Here is an 18,839-nt window from a genome sequence, read left to right on the forward strand (position 1 = left end):
GGGTATCACAGACTTTGTGCGGATCGTTTTCAGAAACGATGACGGGTGAAGGTCTGTGTAAAGTCTGTGCTACTTCAGCGCACACAGAGGCATGTCCTGTGCTACAGGCTACCTCAGTCTGGAACATAATTCATAATAAACTGGCCCTCATAGCTCTGCCCTTATTACTCTCTATTTTACCCACTACCCTTACATTTAAACTTGCCCGGCCCAATCCTAGAGGCTGAGCTCCCTTAAAACTTTTATTTGTTTAACTTCCAAGATGAAGACACAGCTTATTTAAGTGCTGACAGCCTTTTTAAACAAATTACATAAAATGTACAGTAAAAAAATGCAAGAGTGATATTGTACAGACAAGTGACCAGCACTCCTGAGGAATATACTATGGTATTGAAAATATATTGAAAAACTCTGTACTATAATATCATTTTCTGTAATACTGATCTAATGCGAGAATTAAAATTCTTGATCATTATGTAAAGACGTGGTTCAGTTTCTTTTTTTAAATAAACACTGAAAGTTGATTGAGTTATCCATATCTGTCATTTATTGAGTTATCCATATCTGTCATTTATTTTAATGCATGTATAATCAATGTTTTTATTAAATAATATCTTTTTAAAATATGTACTTAATAAATATTTAATAATGCTAATAATTATACACACACTCACACACACTACACGTGTGTGTGTGTGTGTGTGTGTGTGTGTGTGTGTGTGTGTGTGTGTGTGTGTGTGTTTCAACTGTCTTGAAATATAAACTTAGGTGGACATAACTTACTTCCTGTTACTATATAACGTTATAGCGTGCAACCAGTTTGTCATGTTAGGTGAATACCTGAATACTATTCACAGAGGCCAATTTGCTATACCATAAGTCTAAGCTTTTACTTATTTTGTATTTATGTATTTATTTATTTTTTATTTACGTTATGGATCTAACGTTAGACTATTTAAAAAAAGAAATCCTTTAATTTGGTTCGAAACGGACCGATTTGTAGTCGAATCTATATTCCCAAGGAAAACCACAAGTGATTGGACGGTGGAGTTTAAGCATGGTGGATCTGTCCAATCAGAAGCGGCGTCTCATGCGGTTGCCGGAGGCGCTATTGAGCCGCTCTCCGTCAATCTCACAGACTCACACAGTCCCGAGACTCGAGCTACAGCGACCCGTCACACAATATGACAACAATCTAATGTCCTATCCTGTATAAACCGCCTTTTGGGACTATCTATACACTAATTGGACTAAAAGAACGGCACGTCTTACTGAAGAGGTAAGCTAAGCGACACTTTTAAGTTGTTTTGGCCGTTAAAACGCGGCGTAAGTGTTGTTTGCAACAGGTTGCTTGGGAAAGAAAGCAGCGCTGCACTTCGGGAAGTGGCCAGCTAGCTGTGTTAGCTATGCAAATATTCAGCATAACCCTACAACACAGTCGTATTTCTTTCAAATAAAGCTCTATACACATTCAAGTGAAAGTTTATAAGATTTAAAAGTTCTATGTTTCACTGTTTGTTCAGTTTTGAGAGCACACTAAGCTCATACAACGACTGTCTCTCAAAACCTAATGAGCTGCCTACATAGACAGCATTTTTAGGTATCATAGGCGCTTTCTACGTCCAAAAAGTGAAAGTTTGAGACAAATTAGGTGTTGTTTTGGATTAAGTAATTGTGAATCTGATGCTATACGTTAAAAATCGCTAAACCGCGGATTTAAACAACCTGGTAAAACTGCCTGGAAGTTTCTTTGATTGATACACGGACTGCCATTGTTCATCTAACCTTACCTTCATTACAGCCATTATTAGGGCACAAATGTCGCATTGTTGCCTTCCGGAAGGTTCTGAAATCTGATAGCACGAACTCGTCATATTCTCTCTGGTGTGATTACTGAGATACCATGGATCAAAGCTGACATGGAAAGGGCGTTATCGTTTTATTTTATAGCTGAATTGCCTTAGGGAAGCGAAGGGGGATTATGTATTTCACTACATCACTAGTCGAAAAAAATATCTACAGTTTACGTTGAGCATTTGTGTGTTTTTAATGAACCGAGGAGCCTGTGTCATGATGTCGGACTCTAGACACTGGGCTCTGTTTAGTAGGCATATTAAAAGTGTTTATGTGCTTATAAAATTAAGAGTTAAGTGTTCTGGTTTATTTTATCAACCTCCTTTTTGAATATTCAATGGACTCTGATAGTTTGATGTGATAGTAAAGGAGAGGAAATAAAGCATGTTTTTTCCCCAGGAATCTATTCTTGTGGTACTATAGCAAGATAGTGTTCCAGCCTCTTTCTCAGGCTGTTTTACACCTGTGGTTGGTTGCATACATTTCTTAGACTAGTCTTAACAGTTGGTAGTCATTTTTTTTTCTTCAAGACTGGCATAAAAAGGTAGATTGGTCTAATGTAAAGTTATATTCTTGTGTTCCTAACTTGTTGGCTACACTTTAAATGTTTATATTTCATAGTCCAAAATAATTTTACGTAACTTTTAGAGCATCATATTACTTTAATTAATTGCTTATGGAGTGATTTCAAAGGGATATTCTAGACAGAATATATATATATATATATATATATATATATATATATATATACACATAATGATACACACACATTTTGGTCTGGTTTTGTAGATGTGTCTTTGTATGTTTCTAAGTCTTCAAAGGTACAATCTGAACCAGGGCTGGCTGTGATCCATGTCTTCATTCCATTATTGGGAACACAATTGACAATTGTATCATTTCCTCAGATCATAAGCTGCGAGTCAGCTGGCTGCTCTGTGTTGTTTATAGATAAGTGTTCACTGCCTGCTGTGATATAATTCAGCATGGCCGTAGGTAACCTGTATCAGCAGCACAGTCACTGAGATAACCTTCCCTGCTCTTGATGCATGTGCTGAAGTCAAAGATCATTTGTTCCATAAAATGATTCATTGCTTTTGATGATAATACATAATAGTAGGTTATTATGGCAGTCTTGTTTGTTTTGTGCTGGTGTGGAGTTACTGCACAAATAAAGGATGGTATAATAGATGATAGAGGATTTTGGCACTGGATCAGATGGGCTTTCTTTCAAGGAGACGGTATCTGTTTTCCAAGCAGAGCAAGAGGTGTTAATGCCAGCACGCTCTAGAATCATATTACCTCACTGCCACGTTCCTTCACTGAGTTTGGCCTGTCAGACTGAGGAAATCTGATGGCCTGCTTTTGGATATAGTATATAGACAACAGCCTGACACTCTTCAGAGTGGGTTTGAATATATTATTATCAAATGGATTAAAATAATATTTGTATCCAGAATAATTACATTTATATCCAAATAATTTCTGTTTTATTATAGTGTGATTTAAAAACATTTTTTTAAAGAACTTGTTCATTTGTTGTCATTTAATTTAATTCTGTTCAAAAGTTTGGAGTTGGTAAGATTTTAATATTTTATTCTGTTATGGTGACCAAGTCTGCACTTATTTGATCAGAAAGATAGTAAAATGTTTTTGTGAAATAATGTTACAATTTAAAAGGTTTCTTTGCTTTCAAAATACTCCCTCAACGTGCACATCCATGAGTGGACATTTTTCTGAAACCCCCGCGAGCGCCACAGAGAAAACCAATGCATGCAAAATATATCTCTCTTTCCTGCTCCAGATATACATCAGAGCAGAAATTAAAGCGGCTGTCCTCTGTATGTAAATTGTGTGAGCTTATTTTGTCCATTGGATTAAAAGATCTGAAAATAGCCTCCCATAGACCCTCCTCGAAGAAATCAGGACAGAAGTGATTGAAAGTGCAGAAAAGCGATGGATTAAAACGGCAGTAAACAGGTACTTGTCCCCCTTGTCTACTTGTGATCCGATCGACCAAAATGCATCTTAATAAACAGGGCCTCAGATATGTATGATGTGTTAATATGGGAATAGAGGGATGAAGGTGACTCTTGTGGATGGTGAATGGAAAGAGGTTGGTACAGCAGTGTACAGAGCCACTGTCTGTGTCCCCTGAGGAATTCTCAGTATGCACGGGCTCTGCAGTCCTGATGGACCACCACGGTTAAGAATTAACAAATCACAAACTCTCCTAGAGAGCCCAAAATGCCGCAGGGTTGCTTTTCTGTCTAGACCTGAATTTTCCCACTAGTTTTCAGGAGGTCTTTGAAGAAAAATAGCAGTATTTTGGTCTCAAATGAATGACAATGAAAAGAAAGCATGTGGCTCTCAAATCACGGACTTTAGAAACTCATTCATTATGTGAAATGTTTGTTTTGACTGTTTGTCACCTGGCTAATACTAGCTGTGAGGAATCCATATTAATCTCTTGATTCCATTTGGGTTCTGTCAGATCTCTAAGTCATTGTAGGCTGGTCCAGGTGCAGCAACCAGTCAAGAGTGGATGAGCCACAGATCACCAGCACTGTCTAGTAGGCTTAAAATGCTATAAATTGCAACACATCAGCACACTTAAAAGCATTTTTTTTTTTTTGTGCTGTTCTTTTGTAGAACTGTGTTGATATATAATTTTTTGGTTCTTACAAGGGTTGGGTATTGTTTGGGTGCCAAATTGATACTTTAAAATGGTACTGGTGCCTGAATCGATACTTTAAAAAATTGTTAAATTTAACAGTATATTAAAAGTTTAAAATATACTTAAACACATAAATGTAAGCCAATACAATACACAACAAATGTACATAAATAGTTGTCTTATATGTGTTATCTAAACTATCTTTAGTGTGTTATGTAGTTATTTGTGCATGTATAAAATCTGTAGAGTTACAAAGCTCAAAGTCTCAAACCTAAAGATATATATTTTTTGTAATATAGCCACACCTTCCTAGTAGCCTGGCTCCACCTTCCAACGTGCTGCCGCTCAATAGCGCTCAGTTTTCCTTCAGTACTCCGTCTATGTATATTCTTAGGATTTCTCTGAACAAATTTTAACCTGTTCAATCAGCAAACAGAGGGAATGGCTGAGAACGATGACATTGATGTCGTGATGTGTAGTTCAGTAATAGCGGCAGAGAAAGATGTGAACAAAACCATTAATTCCGTTGTGGCTCCACTGCCGAATATCCAGATGTTAAAGCTGGAGCAAGAACGATCTTTACTGAGGTTTGTTGGTGGCCATGATGTTGTGGCCCTCCTCCCCACAGGGTCTGGGAAAAGTTTTTCAAAGATTTTCCAGCTCGCTCCATTAGTGGTGAAGGAGTTGGCTGAAGCCCTATATGGATGGTAACGTTAATTGTTTCTCCGGGGTTTGGAGGGTATTGTATCATTTATATACATGACATATTGCCGTCCGTCTCACACCACCTGTGTAAAAATCCCCTGCTGAATTACCTACTGCTTTCGACAAGGTTGTGAGTTTCTGAGAACTTCAAAATTCAATGTTTATATCCTTTTTGACCACTGCAGAGCACCTGCTTCGCTGTCATTTGGATGCATTTCTAGACTTGTATTTCTTTAAATATTGGAAAGTATTTACAAGAGCAATATATTTCATCACTGTTCAAAAAATAAAAAGAAGAAAAACAGGTAAACAATTGAATTTGGCAGTTATTTACAGCAGCATTTATTCTTATCATACCAAGCATATGCCATTTTATTTACAGCATACATTCATGTTACAGACCACGTGAGCAGCAGCACGTTCCCACACACAGAGTTCCTGCCTTCACGGAAATAAACGCTTGTCACTTGGAGAGACTCTCTGTACAAATGAAAGACCAGGCTACCTTCCTAGAACAGTTTGTTCAAACACACCCCCACAAATCTACGTCAGTATGTGGGGCAGAGTTTCATAAAACTTATACGCAAAGAAAGAAGGCTTAATTTTTATTCTCACTGTAGTATTGGTATCGCCGGCGCCACCGTGTCATGGGGACGCTGTGTTTTCTGTTGCGAAAGCCAAACTACTTTGTTTGGCCTTTCAAAGGAGGTTACAACTCGGTTCAAGAACGGTACAACCCAAATTCTGTTGCGTGTTGTGCATTTTTCAGAGGACAGAGTACAGGCTGTTTTTACGTCTTTGCCGTTTCTACGATAACAAATGCAAACTTAACAATCTGATACTTTCTGGTCTAGTCGCGCTGGCAACGTCGATCAGTCAGCTTGGTCATCCAAATCAGATTTGGGCTTGAATTGGTATTGTAGGACCCACATTATCATCTGTCAATTTTGCGTTGCTTTGGAAGCTAGTGTTCTAAATATGGTAAAAAGCGTGACACTTTCGTCAGACGCTTTAAGCTATTTGAGACATTCACAATGCACTGGATCGCTGGCCAATCAGAGCACGCCACGCTTTTCAGAATGATGAGCATTGTAAAAATTGTTTCAGGAAGGGGGGGCAGAGGAGCAACAATAATGTACTTTATGTAAAATAAAGATTTTTTTGAACCTAAAACCACGTAAACACATTCTATTAAACCAAATACACAAAATAATGTTCTTTTTAGAACCATCGTATGATCCCTTTAACTAGGGATGCACCGATATCATTTTTTCAGAACGATCCGATATTAACAATTCGGAGTATTGGTCGATACCGATACCAATGCAGTTTTGTTTAAAAATTCTTTGTAGAATTTCTAAACCTTAGTGTGTTGCATTAAAAATCACTCTTTTGTGAGTTAAACACAATCGACTAAATACAGACTTAATTATAAAGAAAAGCAACAAATAGAAAAATATATAAAATCACAATCTATGACAAAAATTGCCTACTACAATAGATGGTGAATAAATTAGAATAATTCAGGAGCAAAAGTTACAAAATCACGAGTGCACAATAATTGTATAAAATCTAAACATTTAGTGGGGAAAAAATAAAGGAAACCACAAAAGTGAATAAGCTGTAAATCTGCTAAAATGTTACACAAAATATATTCATGAAAAACAAGTAAATATATTTATGGAAATAGAGCCTATATACTAAAAAAAGACATTTTTTAAAAATGTATAGTGCATCTTTTTAATGAGGCAGCAACATATTCTAGATAGGGTAGAAAAGAGAGGCTATTAATAAGGCTTTCATAGCGCAAAAGTATTATAATATAGAGCGGTGCAAAGCGTGTATGTGCATCCCGTGCGCAGGATGATGTGCTTGAAGCTAGGACTGGGACGGTTACCGTTTTACCACAATACCGCGGTCATGTGAAGCCAATTTAGATGTTGACTTAGCAGAATTCAATAACAGAATTATTGATCGTCGCCGCCATCACCGCAAAAAAAAAAAAAAAGGTTTACATTCCAGTCTTCATATTTTCTGCTAGAAAAACTAGCATGTTCACTTTATTGTGATTTTTTTTTTTTTTTTTTTTTATATTTTTTTTTTTATATATATATATATATATATATATATATATAAAAATATATAATTTACTATGGGCTACTCTGTATTTTATCTCTTTACATAAATATATTTTCTAGGCCTATTTAAAAACTACATTTTGTTATTTTACTAACCCGAATAAGGACTCATCCGCGCTAGTTTGCACGTTAGGGGAAAATTTGCTTGCTTCCACTTAGGAGGAGTTGTGCACTTTTTTATTTTAATATCTCCTTTCATAGTATTTTCTACTTAATTAAAACTATAATTTCGAGAGAGGGAGGCTGAGCCCAATTTAAGATTTGCCAGCTTTTTAATTCTGTTTTGCAATCTGGTCATCAGATTTTTCAATTTCCGTGAATTTTAACAATAGGCCTAACGTTGGTCCATTTTATCCCACGGGACATCTCGTTTCTTTTCCCAAATCTTCACTCGCGACGCACTCATTTTTGCAGGTTTCTTCCTTTCGTTTGCGTTCGTTTTTTGTCTATTATACCACGTTCACATCTTTTACTGTGGTAAAGTTAAAAAAACACTGTAGGACAAAATATTATTTAACACAGTTTGTGCTTGTTATTAGACTTGAGGCGCGTCAAGTTTATTTTAATAGCGCCGTTCACGTGCACTAAGCGGTTTTACTTTAGTTTTCTCTAGCAGTGAATAATCAAACAACGTTTTTGAGCCTTTTGTGGAGCACTGGGGCTTAACAATAACAGAATATTATGCGCACCGTATCGAATTTGGATCGGTCCTGTCTTTCCGATACCCAATGCGGCAAATGATAATGGCGGATCAGAGCCGATACTGAGTATCGGATCGGTGCATCTCTACCTTTAACAGACACTAAATAACAGTTACAGTCAGGGCACTTGATATTTGTGGCTGTGGCTAGTGATTTTTCAAGGTTACTAGCCACTCAGCATTTTCACTGGCCAGCGGCCACAATTTTGTTGTTAGGTAATTTGGTGTTGGCTATATGTCGCAAGCCGCAGCTTTATGCCTCTCACATCAGGTGTGCTATGGTTCTGTTGTGATAATTGTTTAAAATTGTTTTCGCTGCTGAAATGGAACAAAAACAGCCAGTCACTCTATGATTAATTAATCAGCTACGTACATCGCATGCACATCACTGCTTCGATGAGAGTGCAGATTTCAGTGAGTGAAAGTGCACTCTAAATAAAACTTTTGTGTTTCAGTAATGACAATGACTAATCTGAATGCCTCTGTCTCGATATGGGCGATTTTTGTTTGTATTTATATTAGCGCTGTCAATCGATCAAAATATTTTATTCAATTAATTGCATATTGTCATGAGTTAACTCGCGATTAATCGCAACTTCATCACATTTTTATCAGTTCTAAATGTACCTTAAATTAATGTTTTTAATACTCTAATCAACATGGGTATGGGCAAATATGCATGCTTTATGCAAATGTACGTTTATTATTAGTGAAACCATACTCAGAACATGAAGACTAGACGAAGGTCACAGATGTTTTTCAAAGAGCTAGTTCATGTCTCTTAAGCCTAAGCTTAAAAAATCAGAATAAGCAGTAATTCCTCTCATTTTAACAATATAAATAAAGGGAGTTTTTTACAGTGGCAGTTTCATTCAGAACAAGGCACAATTCGTATGAAAAACTGGTAATGTGAAAGCGGTCATGCGGACCTGGGAGCGCACCAGTACCACACCATACCGGGAGGAGAAATATAGTTCTGCCTCTTTAAGAGATGCGCTTTCCCTATTGAACTGCCTGAGTTTTGTGTGTGTGTCCCAAACTGTGCCATGATTCAGGTGAACTGTGTGAAAAACACAGACTCGGGAGCTCTCTTGTTCAGAAAAATATTTGTGCATATTCATTTTAGCCGATTGTAATGTATTTAGTTCAATAAAACACATTGAACTAGTACTGTTGGTTTCTTCAACTACGGGCCATGACTCAAACAGAAAATGTGCGCTGCGTTAATCGCGCGTTAATAAAATTTGTGCCGTTAAAACGATTTTGCGTTATTAACGCGTTAATTTTGACAGCCCTAATCTTTTTTTTTTAAATGACCTTCACAAATCTAATTTACGATTTCAATAGACCTCACCCCCCAGCACACACACACACACACACACACACACACACTTAAAATCAATCCGATGACAAAGAAATGGTTTGAAACAAGTTTTAACATTTATTTCGTTTTTGTCAAATATTTGTGGCTTGTTAACACATACCTGGGGTCCAAAACTTATATATATTATATTATATCAAAAATATGGGCAACATATCTTTTGCAATATACATTGTGACTGCATCCTTGATCACTTTCCACTGAGCCCCATCCTTATAGCAGAATCTGGATTCGGTTTGTAAACAGAATCTCCCATAGGTTGAGAATTTACTTATGGTGGTGGGCAGGATGGAGTGGCTCAGTGCAGAGTCCTGCACGGGTCCATTTTTGGAGACCCGCCCCCGCCCGTACCCGCAAGGTTTAGCACCAGATCCGACCCGTGACCCGTGAAAATATCAAAATTAAATCCGTACCCGCCCAGACCCGTTAATATTTGGCCCGTTACCCGACCCGTGCCCGCAATAAATCACACACGCTAAAACATTCAAATTAAAATGCTTTATTTTTTTATCCTGCCCCTCTCTCAACATCAACAGCGTCATGAATGGGCTAATGAAACAGGCAAAAGTGCCTTTAAAGACTCATTGTCAACAATTTCATATAGCTACTCCACTCACCAACTTTACTTTTACTTCATCTATTGCTACTCCTGCAACGCTCGCTTCATCCGCGCTACGAGAGGCATCAACAAAGGTTTCAATGTCGCAGTGGTGGTGACGTGATGGGTCAAATGGCATATCGTTGTTGCGTGTGTGTGTAATGATAATTTGGACATAGAAATTGTAAAAGCCTACAATATGTTCGATGGGGGAAGAAGGAGGCGGAAACCGGCGAACATTTAAAAGACTTTAACCAAACAAAACGAAAGTAACGTGGGCAGCCCCTCGACATCTGCCAAGCGCACACACATAATAAAAAGTAAACAACTCAACGTCAAATCCAGGTCTGGTGATCTCTCGTCCTTATATGCTTCCGAGCTCCCTCAGAGGACTCGAGACCGGTGTGGCTCGCAGGTGACGCTCATTCACAATCACGCCCTGGTCTCGCTCTCGCTCTCTCGTTCACTTTGCCACAGAAATATTGCACATATTTTTCATCCGCCCATACGCGCAACTACCCGCCCGCACAGAGTTAATTATCCGCCCGCATACCCGCCCGTGAATTTTATAAATGTCACAATCCACCCGTTTTAGACACTTTTATGCGGGTACCCGCGGATACCCGCGGGTACCCGACCCGTTGCAGGACTCTGGCTCAGTGTGGTGCTTGATGAACGGGTTCAGAATAAAAGTCAAAGGTGAATAGTCAAAGAATTGATATGCAGATAAAATGAGCTTTTATTAACAAAAGCAATGAGCAAGAATATTTTTTAATAAGAGACAGCTTTAGTGATTATAAAAGGAAGTAGAAATGGCTAATAAGTCCATAAGTGCTCCTATGCGACCATGTTTTAGTGGTAATTTCATTTCTTTTTTAAAATAAAAGTCCTTGTTTGCCATAAAGTGGCCTACACCTTTAAACTTTTAGTTTTTTTTACATATCATCACATTAAAAATAGCATTAAAATGGGATAATATTTAGAGCTTTGAAGTGCTGGAAAAAGTGTGAAGCTCTTGAAAGCCCTTGAAAAGTAATTGAATTTCACTCTCAAAAGGGTGTACAATTGCTGAGATGGATAATAAAAACATTAAAAAAAAGTTTTTATTTATTTATTTATTTATTTATTTATTTATTTATTTATGTATGTCTTCATGTGGTGTTACTACATTAAATACATGGTGATTAGGGTTGGGTATCGTTTGGGTTTTTTACGACCCCGTTGCCAAACCTCTCATTTTAAAATGGTACTGGTGCCTGAACCGATACTTATAATTTAAAATTAAAAAAACGACATGAGACGCAAAACGACGGTGGATGATATTAAAGAATAACGCTCTATTGATTTTCTTTCTTTAAATTGAACAATTTATTAAAAGTTTAAAGTATACTTGCATATATAAATAGATGCAAAACACAATTTACTTAATCCACAATAAAACCTAAGCCACCTAACTACAATAGGCCTAATTTAACTGTAAGTAAGTTACTGTGCTAATATCAGCAAAGTCTGTATTCTTACAAGCTTCAGTTCAGCTTTATTTTGCAGAAATATGACAATATTCTCTGGCTAAATATTTACGAACACGTCGCCTTATTGTTTCCATGGTGACGCGTCATGCTTCACTATAATGATCATGTTAGTTGATAATAATGCGCAATGGGTGCCGGCATGTTAGTTTGCGCCTCAGAGAATCGGATCTGTCAGATTTACATCATGTCTCACAAAACACATGAAAGTAAGTGACCGGAGAACTGGGAGAAGAATAGAGCAAACTAGTTAACTATATACTGTGTATTTGATATAAGTCAGACACATTCAAATGATAACTGTCTGAAAGGATTGTTATTGCCTCTTCCATATGTGTTTTTGCTAGTGTGTATGTGCATTTAAATGTCTGAAACCTAAAATAAACATGATGTGGTTAAAAACACTAATTATGCTATGTGAGTGTGACAAGCGCTGAGCGTGTGTGTGTGCTGAGCACATTTGAATTTAAGTGGCACCGAAATGAGTTTCTGTTTGATCTGATATCTGTGCTTTATAACACCGAATTCTGCACTGAACGCCTCCACTAGATCTGGGAGTAGAATGTTATTAATTCTTTGGTGAACTCTCAGCGATGTGTAGTAACAGTCTCTGAACAGACAAATTGCATGTGGACATTCATGCCGGTATAGACAGGTGAGCACAGCACAGTCAGAAGGTAGTTTTCAGAACATGATGTGTGTTGACGTTCTCACGGTTTGAGAGGTGGGGCCTTGCAGTCTTGTTTCCACCTGTCGGTCTCTTGGGTAATTTATTATCCAAACATATTTCCATGCACTTGACTTTTCGAAGGTCTTTTCAACTGAAGGCAAGTATAATGGTTTACTTATTAAGGTCATATGCAGGTTTTATTTTCTGTTCCTGCACTGCAATTGCCAGCTTGATTCATCCCTGCTTGTCCTTTACATGCCATGCTGTTTCCACATATTTTCCCTCTGTTTGTCTCTTTCCCTCTCATTTCCACTCTCGCTCCAGCATTGCTTTCCCTCCTGGTACTAAGTGGTACGTGATTCTTAGGAGCCTGGAATCTGGGATTTTTTTTTTTGGTACGCAAACACTGGGTGTTGGAATGTTGAGCTGGAGCTTTGGGGAAGATAACGATCCTGGTCTGTTTCTGCTCTACAGTGACAGCCATGGAAGTGTCAGCCTGTCCAGCTTCTCTATCTCCTGTATGTCTTTGCAGACATCAGCTTTTCTCTTGTGCATTTTCCAGTCCTCTGATGAGAGAGATTTATATCTGTGAGGTCAGGTGTCAGGTAGTTCATTCAATTTTTTCAATGTAAAGGTGTGCTGGACCCCAGACCTTTGATATTTTCAGACGGTTATAAAATTGAACTGAATGGAAAATTGAATTGAAGGGTGAGGAAGGGTAAAGAGCTCTGATCCCTCCCTGTCGCAGAATTCAGGTACTGTTTTCCACTTGCCACTCCTCAGGACGAGTCGTTTCATGTCTGTCAGAGTAACAGGTTCATCCTGTGCAGGGCAGAGTCTGCCAGGCCAAGGAAGAAAACATCCTTCATGTGAATAATACATGTCATTCAATATGTTAAGTGGAACTCTTTACTGTTTGTTTACGCTAACAGGCCATAAGAGCTTTGGAGATGGTGTTTGTGGAGCATCACACATAGTTGCACATAAAATTTTCTATTCAGCCACCATACTCAACTTGCGAATTAGATTTACACTCATTATCATGCAGCATGTGCAGGTTATATATTAAAAAAAATATATGCATTAGTCACAATAGACTGTATTTACATTTGATTTATATTTGAAGAGACTGTTACCAATAAAGGAAAATTCTGTCATTGTTTACTCATCTTCATGCTGCTCCAAACCCATAAGACTTTCATCCATCTTAAGCACTCTACAATTTGAGTAAATCACTCGCATATGCAACGACTAAAAATGTCTTTAATTAGCCAATGGCTGTTAAATTTTACTATTTCACTCGCCTCTGATTGAGTTATACTAGAGCCAAAAAATACGTTTAACGCAAATATAATTTCATTGCCTGCCGAGCTTGGCTGAGAGCGCCCTCTGTCACTTTCTCTCTCATACACACACTCAACGTGAGAGAAAGAGATGCTACACATCCCAGATAAAGAAAATGAACACACTAGATCTAAATGCAGGGCTTAACAATAAGACCTGCTGTTTGCCAAGAGTTGTAGGATGTGTCCCAATAGGGGTTGTAATTTGATGTTATTTTATAATTGACTGTTTATTTGTCTTTAATAATGTTTAAAATTATATTATAGGCCTATTATATTATATTTAGAATTTTCATTTGTGGTGTTCTTGCATTCCATGTAAAATAAAAATGAAGCCAATGGCGAACTTCATAGATAGAAGTTTATTTGTCATTACAAATGTACACTGCAACGAAATGTCGTTTGGAGCAAGCCTCCGGGCCGCAGCTATTACAAGCACTACCACACAGTGTGTACAGGGTTGATCTTTGAAACACAAATGGGGATATATCTATAACGGTCATGAATCAGTGAATCGATTCATGATTCGGATCGTGTGCCAAACTGTTGAAATCACATGACACTGGTGATCCGAACATGGACAGTATAGTGTGTATACACTTGGATACGCTCTCGGACTAAATATAAAATATCTTAAACTGTGTCTGAATATGAACAGAGGTCTTACGGGTGTGGAACAACGTTAGGATTAGTCATCAAGGACATCAATTTCATTTTTGGGTGATCTAACCCTTTAAGCTCCTTTGTCAGTTCACGAGGAAGAGAGGAGAGATTAAGGGAGAAGCGGCAACCAGAATGATTCTCCCGACCACAGGACTCGTAAATGTCTTTATCAAACAAACACAATGATTTATTTCTCATGGACCCACGATTGATTGGACTATTATTTTTATATGACACACAGCCCACAAGATCGGACGATATAAGCACAAACCGCACACTCCCACACGCGCGCCACCGTTCAGATGTCAACTAGAGAGAGAGAGAGAGAGAGAGAGAGAGAGAGAGAGAGAGAATAGCTGAACAAGAACGGAATATAATGAGATTCATTGGCCTGCCGAGATTCAAGCCCTGGCACATACGTGTCTGAGTCCAGCGAGCTAAAGGTATGCTCTGTTAGACACTTACACATAAGCAAAACAATCTATAACAATGCAATACTATTACATATCAAAATGCATTTTATTCACATAAGTGTGTTGCACCATTCCTGTTGGATCCAAATCCAGCATAGACCGGAGATTTGTTTACAAACGATCCCACAGTGAAATGAAGTGAACATGTCTACCCCACGTGAGCTGGAACGTTTCTGTTTAGAAGAAAAACAAGTATTGTGGGTTTCAAATGAGATAAGGTGGAATAATGACTGCATTTAAATTTCTGTGTGAATTATGCTTTTAATAGCCATTTTTACGACTGCATTCTATTGTTTTTGTCTGGTTGTTTTGCATTGCGGAAATCATAGGGCATAGCACATCTTTTAATCTATTTATGAATAATGGTAATTGTCAAATGATAGCCAATAGAACTAGTCAAAATAAATGCTCATTTGTAAAGTGGAATATGAATTAGTTTGTTTAACAACCTTTGTTTACTTTATATTTTCGTTTGCATTAGTGAAACTACTCTATTCCAAAAACTTGCCAGGAATGCGGCCAGGGAGAGGCATTGTATTACGTAGTGTGCTCACAGCCATAGTATCTATGAGGGCCGTTTCTCAGGTGGAATGAAAAACAACAGGGTTGTTGACACAGTGCCCACTAATGCTATCATCTCATTGGCTGCCTTTGGGCCAGCCGTGCTGCACCTGCTCTGGCTAGAAACACCTGCATTCACCACAAACATGCTCTTCCTAATCTACCCCGCCTCATCCCTGGTCTTCCACGCTGGGAAATATTAGCCTTCCCTTTGGCATTTATCAGAGATCAGCCTGATGATTTAGCCAATAAAGGCTAATGTTTGGATTTGGGTTGGTTTACTATATCAGTAAAGGGCCGTTTCTATTAGTAAGAGCCCAGATGTCCCTATTCCCTGTGTATGAGGCCAGAGGCTTAGTGTGCTGGGCAGAGCTGTAGTTGAGTCGTGGCCAGCCAGTCGCTGAATGGAACAGGAGGGTTTGAAGTAGGCTACTTAAGCTCTTGAACAGCAGATGGTTCGAGGCTTTATTTATGTTTTTCAGTCTTGAGGCTCTCCACTGCATGTTGTGTCATCAAGTAGGGGGGAAGGGGAAACATCCTTAAGATGGTCAGTATTGGTGTAATCGTGTTTGTGTTCATACGATCTGTAAAATAGCATTAAATAAAGTCGCGTTGTACAACACAGGGTACAGAATGACATTATTGGCTCACCTGCAAATGCCTGGTACAAGTATTGAGTTTTTATATCCAAAGTTACTTTTTAAGGCCAATTCAAACAGCACCAACACATGCGGACAATCATCAAATTACAGTAAAGCAATTCTCAGACATTCCACGACCCTGCAAACGTCGGTGGAACATGTTCAATTTGCAAAAACAAAAGGCAAACACACATCTGATCAACTATCCACAATGCAAGTAAATCACTTGCATATGTCACTAAATCTTCAATCTTGCTGATCTATCATTAGCCATTGGCTAATAAATTCTTATATTTAACTTGCCAGTGTGGATGTTTGTGATGGATGGATGGATGGATGGATGGATGGATGGATGGATGGATGGATGGATGGATAGTAGGGCTGAAACGATTCATCGAGTAACTCGAGTTAATCGAATCAAAAAAATCCTTGAGGCAAAATCATCTGCCTCGACGCTTCGCTTAGTCCATTTAACTACACACAGATATTGCAGAAATACATTTTTTGTGTAAGGACTCGGAGTATGAGCGGATTGCGGTTATATCCGCGGTTCAGGTGCATAAACATCCCACACATTGCAGGTGGATGAGAGAAATCATTAAAGGGGGGGTGAAATGCTGTTTCATGCATACTGATCTTTTTACACTGTTAAAGACTTGGAATCCCATACTAAACATGGACAAAGTTTCAAAAGTTAAGGTGGACGTTTGATGGGAGTATTTCTTTGTCAAAAATACTACTTCCGGTTAGTCATAAGTTTCGGCAAGTTTTTTGAGATCATGCGTCCCCTTTGACGTTAATGGGGGCGGAATTTCCTTGTATGGGCCGTACGGACAATTCTACCGGAAGAGCGTGAGAGAGAGAGAGGGAGAGTGCGAAAGCAACAGGCTACGCCCATCAACGCGCTGGCTCGTAGGCTGCGCTGCACAGGTAATGCGCACAATTAACAATGACATCAAAAAAGTGCGTTTTTGGTTGCCAGACCAAGACAGTCCTGCACAGATTCTCCAAAAACCCCGCGGTAAGGCAACAGTGGATGTAATTTGCTTTTCCGGATCAGCAACTGAGTTGCGCGACTGTTTATATCTGTTCGCTGCATTTCGGTGCCGACTGTTTCATAAACAAGGCCCAGCTCGACGCCGGCTTTTCCAATCGCCTAATGCTGAATGATGGAGCAGTCCCAACGTTAGAACCGCGGGCGGTGAGTTAGACTGCTTCAAATGTCTGTGTCTATGCTCATCAAGTAGCCCAAACATGATCACGTATAGTTACTATATATATTACTATATATAGAAATTGATCAATGGAGCATGCGATGTGTAGTGCGTGTACATTTGTTTAGCTAGCCACTATATGTGTAACTTTATGTTTGTGTATTGTAAAAGCACTCCAAACAACAATACACAAAGAGTGGGGAAATATGTTGAACTAAATAAGCACGCTTCTTCATTCAAATGTGCTACTATTCCGTGTTGTCTACACAAACCACGCGTAAACACACACACACACACACACGTGCACAACTGCACTTCCCACATGTACACCTTCAAAGACAAAAATACGACGATATAATTCAAGTATAAATATGTAAATAACACAAGCCGCTAAGCATATTATATAGTTAGTGTATAACTTGTACCAGATAGAGACGTCCTGCTCTAGTCGTTTTTGCTGCTGCTTCTGTTCAACTGCAGCCTCTGGGTCTGATTCCGGATCATAGATGTATGGCTGTATCTGATTAAAAGCCATATTTTTAGTTTGAATAAAGTTTTTCCCGCTGTTAGGGATGACAGCATTACGACGCACTCAACACGGCGGCGCACACGTCACTATTTAGCTCCGCTCACACGACACGCCCCCACCCGCTCAGCTTTTTTCGGAAAGACTCGGAACAGCGCATCTTTCTTATATAATTATTAAAAAAAATAAAGACTTTTCGGAGATATGCAGGATGCAATGCTACTCTATAGGTACTCAAGATTGACATGAAACTGACTGAAACTGAGTGTTTCACCCCCCCTTTAATATGCTGATTTTAATAAAGACGCGGAACTCTCATATCACGCTAAAACGCAATGAATGCGTGTCGTTCTTTAACTTTCGTTTTCAGCTCATGTCGAGATCAAAGACCGCAATGCGAGAGAGAGAGAGCGGGCGGGCATCAGCACTGGTAATATCATTTAATATCGCTGTTTTTAAATGAAGAAAACTGTGTGTTGAGCTTCAGGATGCGACGCTGAACATTTAAGTTTCATTTGCGGCAGTTCACGCGTCAGCTGAGGAGATTCGAGCAACTCCAAACACATGAACTCGATGGAGTTTGCACCTTTGCATATGGATCACCGTCATTGTGATGTGTGTGGAATCTTTAATGAGACTTTATATATCCTACTTGATAATATCTTCGAAATGCACCATTAGATGTTCTCAATACTAGGCGCAACATAGGCTACATCAGAACAAGCTGTAACGCGCGCGCATTTGTCATGAGCAGCGCTCGTGCTTTCAGAGCTCAGAGCTGCGTGCTTTCATTGATTTGTGTAATTTAAATATCACACTTAAATCATATTTATAGCTACTAACTTAAAACAAGCTGTGTTACAATGATGAATGATTAGCTCAAAAGATCAGCATGCGTGATGTACTTTAACTGAATTAAACATATCTCGCGTTTGATCACGTTCTAGCGGTTATTCCTCCGTGTGATGTATAGGTTGTCGACCCTGGTTTATGTAAATGTAATTTTGCCAAATAAGTTTTTTTGTTTTGTTTAGCAACCTACTTCAGTGTAGCTAATATGTGACGATAGCATCGCGCTTAACACGGAGGATTTGAAGTTGTGCCTGGCGCGGGTGGATGGTTTGCTTCTAACAGCTGATTCGGTGACGATAGAGCTGATCCGCGCATCT

General features: G+C 38.7%; 1 protein-coding gene across 1 annotated transcript in view; it reads left to right on the top strand.

Annotated features, from left to right (window-relative positions):
* The first annotated feature begins 1,120 nt into the window (after positions 1–1,120).
* Positions 1,121–18,839, top strand: part of pals1a (protein associated with LIN7 1, MAGUK p55 family member a) — a 42,088-nt gene continuing 24,369 nt past the window's right edge. The window contains exon 1 of the mRNA XM_067455347.1: positions 1,121–1,279. The gene's annotated coding sequence lies outside the window, so the exon portion shown is untranslated. The remainder of the gene's footprint in view (positions 1,280–18,839) is intronic.

The sequence above is a fragment of the Pseudorasbora parva genome, chromosome 10 (assembly GCF_024679245.1).
Source record: "Pseudorasbora parva isolate DD20220531a chromosome 10, ASM2467924v1, whole genome shotgun sequence".
NCBI classification, from domain to species: Eukaryota; Metazoa; Chordata; class Actinopteri; order Cypriniformes; family Gobionidae; genus Pseudorasbora; species Pseudorasbora parva.